The following is a 5,531-nucleotide window of genomic DNA, read 5'->3' on the forward strand; positions in this document are numbered from 1 at the left end:
AGTACACAAATATGTGCACAAATTAACGTTATTCTCATAATGGAAAGAGGTCATTCTCATTAACCAGTTTACTGCCATATTCTGAAAAGATTCTTATTTAAAAATTTGTCCAGAAAACTCGTCCTTCAAATATCGGTCGATTTAAATGACCCTCATCTTGGCAAAAACTCTCAAACCTGGGACCAGCTGGGTCCCAGGTTTGAGAGTTTTTGCTAAGATGAGGGTCATTTAATTCGACCGATACTTGAAGGACGAGTTTTCTGGCCAAATTTTAAATACATGTCTTTCCAGAGTGCTACAGAGAACTGGTTAAATATAAGACTATGTAACTTTACCAAGCAGGTGAATAGGTAGTGCATTATAATCATAACTTACAAACATTGGTAATGTGTATATGTATATCATAACAAGAAATATGGACAACAACTTGGGTAGAAAATGTCCTTGTTAAGAGTAGGTTCTAGAGAACTAATTACGTTTTATCAATATTATATTCTCCTTTTTCAAGCACGTTCTTTCTATTGATTGTTGTATCAATTATGAAGAGAGTGTATTGTATGTACAGCAGTGATAATCTAATTGTGGTGTACAAGAGCGGTCACAGTAGTAGCTGTAGTAGTAGTGTTGGTGGTGGTGGTGGGTAGTAGTAGTAGTAGTAGTAGTAGTAGTAGTAGTTATAGTAGTAGTAGTAGTAGTAGTAGTAGTAGTAGTAGTAATAGTAGTAGTATTAGTAGTAGGAGTAGTAGTAGTAGTAGTAGTAGTAGTAGTAGTAGTAGTAGTAGTAATAGTAGTAGTATTAGTAGTAGGAGTAGTAGTAGTAGTAGTAGTAGTAGTAGTAGTAGTAGCAGTAGTAGTAGTAGTTGAAGTAGTAGTAGTAGTAGTAGTAGTAGTAGTAGTAGTAGTAGTAGTAGTAGTAGTAGTAGTAGTAGTAATAGAAGCAGTCACTATTAAATATTATATTTTAAAAAGGTCTACTGCAATATTATACACTTTACCCGCTATGGCAACAAGCTATTACAAAAAAAAAAAAAAAAAAAAAAAATTAAATGCGTAGAGTTTTGTAACAGTTGTTATTATGGTAGTTAGTGATCATGATCGTTTTATTAAAAGCCAATTCTAACAAAGGGGTTGGTATGAAGAAAAAAAATGTTAACAGTCATTGTTAATCGAAGTCTTCTAAAACAATTAACATGCTATTTTTTAAATAGAATGATTGAACAAATTATGCATTCACTAATATATGTCATTGAAGCTTGATGTCAAAGCTCATTCTTTGTCACATACGTCTTTTCTTCACAGTAACTCGATATCAATTCGATGTGAGGTTAGCGTTATACAAGAATATCCAATTTGTGCCTCCTGTCCACTCAGCAGTTATTGGGTAGTTAGGTCTATTTAAAAAATGGTGGAAAGTACTTTGCGATAGATAGACTAGAATCCTATCCAGAGAATTTGCGAGCATTTCCTATTTAATTTATTCTCCGTCTCACGCTATAGAAACTGGCATACGCTCCGGCTCCATGGGCCTCAAGCCTCAAGGTTCTGAAGGATTATAATTTCTTCTATGTCTTCTTCTGCTGAAAAACCTTTTGTGAAAAAAAATTTGATTTGTTGCACGAGAAGTGCTGAATGCAATTAATCTCCTAAATAAAAGGCAGATGGAATCATTAAAAAAAAGTGGTAAAGATTGCCATTTTGTGATTAAAATGGAAAAGAAAATCATTAATTTGTTCTAGCTTTTCAGAAAATATCCCACAGTTTGCTGTCATTTATAAAAGATGGTTTTTGATAAAGCTTTTAGATTGATACGGAACCTCTTCATCTTCTTTAGGGCAAACCCTTCTTGGACTTTGGCCGACCTTCACCTTGGTCTCCCTCTGCTCGTTTGTCATTGCAATGACACTACCCAGTAAACATCTCATTTCTTCTTCTTCTTCTTCTTCTTCTTCTTCTTCTTCTTCTTCTTCTTCTTCTTCTTCTTCTTCTTCTTCTTCTTCTTCTTCTTCGTTCCCGTCACGTCACATGGTTAGTCCGTCCTGAGGTCGTCCTCACTGCCGCACAGCTTCTTTGAGTATAGGGTTGGGTCAGGCCAGAAGTTCCTTCTCAACTGGTTGTACCTTGGACATTCCATTAGGACATGATGTCCATTTTCATTTTCAAGTCCGCAGTCACATTGTCCAGAGGCACCTCATTTCATTTCATAATTTCAAATTTTATCTCAAATGTTTATAAATCTAACATAGAAGATACAGCGAATGTTGCCACATGGGGGTATACAAATGAGCTTTTATGAAGCAATTCAATCATGAGGCAGGTCATGAGTTTGAAAAAACAGAATATAAAATATCATTTAATGATGAACATGGTTCCATTCATTTATGAGATTGTGAAATTAATTAAGATTTTTGGTTGCTATAAATTGGAGTTGTTTTATGGGTTATTTTAAAAGCATGGTCTACAGTCTACAAAATTGCGTCTTTTATTTTATTAATTGAAAAACGATATGAACAAATAAACAAACAAACAAACAAATATAAAGTATCATTAAAACAATTGAATTAAATATTAACAAAGATATGATAGGAGACAGACAAAATTATGAGTTGCACAATAACTCTGGCCCTCTGGCACCAAAGAGTGCCAAAAAACATCATTTTGAGTGAGGATGACAAGCAAAATTTTACATGCAGAGGTGCCAACTCCAACTTAAAAAAAGGTGTCATTTTGACTTTTTAAAATCTTTCATCTTAAAGGAAAAAAGTGTAATTGTGCAAAATAAAAGAGGCATTGATTGTCAACATTTATCACCCCAGTCATCTACAATCGCTATTGGAAGATTCCTCTTCGAATCAAATGGAGTAAAGACTACTTCTGCCCAAATTAGGTTTAGGCTTCAGAAAACGAGATAAGCTGGAGGTGAATGATGAAAAATGCATCTTTGGGATGAGACTCCGGACGAAGAAAAAAATTGCTTACACGACGTTGATGAGGACAAAGAGGCGTAATGAGGAATAAAATAAAAAGCATAAACACATAATTTGATGAAAAATGCGTAATAATATTGCGTCTTTTTTTGGTGTACAGTTGGCAACTCTGAAAATGAAATGGAATATTAATAATATGTGGATGGGTGACCTACGCAATGATGGAAAATATTGTGACATGAGGTAAAAAGATGCTGTAGAAATAACTGTAGCCATAGTTGTCGTGGTCTACTGTACATCATACCTCTAGCTATAAGATGAAAACAGTAAAAATTGTCTATATAAATGTTTTAATGAAAGCTTTAAAAATTAGTTTATTGGAAAATCTAATGATTTTGCTGTTATCAAAAGTAAAAAATATGATTGAATCAGTTGTAAGGAAATGATGCGGAAGTAGCTTTACAAAGAGAAAATAATGATGACAATGATGATGATGATGATGATGATGATGATGATGATGATGATGACGATGGTGATAATGATGATGATGATGATGATGATGATGATGATGATGATGATGATGATGATGATGATGATGATGATGACGATGGTGATAATGATGATGATGATGATGATGATGATGATGATGATGATGATGATGATGATGATGATGACTATGGTGACAATGATGATGATGATAACCGTAATGACGATATCAATGTGTGACGCAATGCTTGTTTTGTGAGCACGATTCATGTCATGACATTTAATTCATTTATTTATTGACCTAACACAGTTTAAGTCGTTGTCATAAAAATTCAATTGTGATCATATTCGAGATATTAAACCCTGGCAACAACATTTGACGTAAACACGAATCAAAATGGCTTCTATGATAACATTATGGAAAAGATTTTATTTCACTAAAAAGTAGATAAGAGAGTGGGAGAGACATAGATAGAAAGACAGGTAGGTAGGTAGGTAGATATATAGATAGATAGATAGATAGATAGATAGATAGATAGTTAGATAGATAGATAGACAGGTAGGTAGGTAGGTAGGTAGATAGATAGATAGATAGATAGATAGATAGATAGATAGATAGATAGATAGATATATGGATGGATGGATGGATAGATAGATAGATAGATAGATAGATAGATAGATAGATAGATAGATAGATAGATAGATAGATAGGTAGATAGATAGATAGATAGAGAGAGAGAGAGAGAGAGAGAGAGAGAGAGAGAGAGAGAGAGAGAGAGAGGGAGATTAAGATAGATGAAGTGATATTAAAAGAAGTACATAATATAGTCTTTGTTATCAAAATGATATATCGCTCAAGTTAGGAAAAGGAAATTTCTTGTTAGCACCATAATATTGTAATCATTAAAAAAGGGGGTGGAATATAAGTAAGTTTCTGATCAAATACAATTTTGTACGATTCTTTCACTCCTGCTGTTTGGAATTCGGACGAGTTCCCTGCCTACCGCTGCATGAGCTTGAGAGTGCGCGTTTGGGAACAAAGTTCAAATCCCAAAACGCAGGAGTGTAAGAAATCTTTTATTCTACCCTTCAATCCACAGGATCGAGAATAGACGTTTTCCCTTGAACTTTTACGAAGAAACGTCTAATCCTATTTATGTTTAGGGCAATTTTTATTTTGATACAGCAAAGAAAATGGAGACAGTGATTATAATATAGGGAATGAGGTTAGCGGAAGAGTAGCGTCCCTTGATTGGAGGTCACCCATAGTCTGTGACGTCACCGGCGGAAAAGTTATTAGAGAGAGAACGTCATGTTGGATGTGCGCATGCGTCTCTCGTTCTCTCTCTAATAACTTTTCCGCCGGTGACGTCACAGACTATGGGTGACGTCCAATCAAGGGACGCTACTCTTCCGCTAATCTCATTCCCTTTATCTAATTGTGTGTTTCAAATTTTGTGAATTTACATTTCTACAAGTTTTTGGTGCTGCAAGGCATTTGCCTCATTATGAATACAGTACTGATTTGTTCGAGCAATGTAAACAACTCAAGTTTTTTCTTCTGTTTTGTGGACAATAAAGATTTATAACTATTACAATTTACTCTGGAAAATGTGTATTAAAATTTTAGACATAAATCTCAACCTTCAATAATCAATACATTAAAATGATCCTCATCTTTGTAAAAACTCTCAAACTTAGGACTTGGCAGAGTTCCAGGTTTGAGAGTTTTTGACAAGATGAAGGTGGTCAGTTTAATTGGTCGATATTTGAAGGACGAGTTGTTAGGGCAGAATTTTAAATACGTGTTTTTCAATTAGGAAAACAGAGCAGTAATTTTCTACAATCATTCATGGAGGAGAAAATATTATAAAATAATCTAATTACACGTGTATGCTTTGTCATCATAATGTCCAATAAATCTTGAACTGAAACAGACCAATTCACGAATTTTACATAATAAAAATAAAACAAAACATGTTAAACTCTTCACAAGTTCACATCAAAAAAGCGACTTAAAAGTTAAATTAAAGAAATAATGACATAATAGTGATTCATGAAAATTTACAAGCATCAAGCAGATAATACAGGAATTTCTTTTGATCCACAAGTCAAAATTAA

At 33.9% G+C, this 5,531-nt stretch overlaps 1 protein-coding gene across 4 annotated transcripts in view; it reads right to left on the reverse strand.

Annotated features, from left to right (window-relative positions):
* Positions 1-4,962: 4,962 nt before the first annotated feature.
* The window catches only part of LOC144980297 (discoidin domain-containing receptor 2-like), a 430,769-nt gene continuing 430,200 nt past the window's right edge, over positions 4,963-5,531 (reverse strand). For all 4 annotated transcript variants that reach the window (XM_078927945.1, XM_078927942.1, XM_078927946.1 and 1 more), the window contains one exon: positions 4,963-5,531. This exon is cut by the window's right edge and continues 1,235 nt beyond it. The gene's annotated coding sequence lies outside the window, so the exon portion shown is untranslated.

This window comes from Berghia stephanieae, chromosome 9, assembly GCF_034508935.2.
Source record: "Berghia stephanieae isolate SIO BIC M18660-M18661 chromosome 9, UCSD_Bste_1.3, whole genome shotgun sequence".
Classification (NCBI taxonomy): Eukaryota; Metazoa; Mollusca; class Gastropoda; order Nudibranchia; family Aeolidiidae; genus Berghia; species Berghia stephanieae.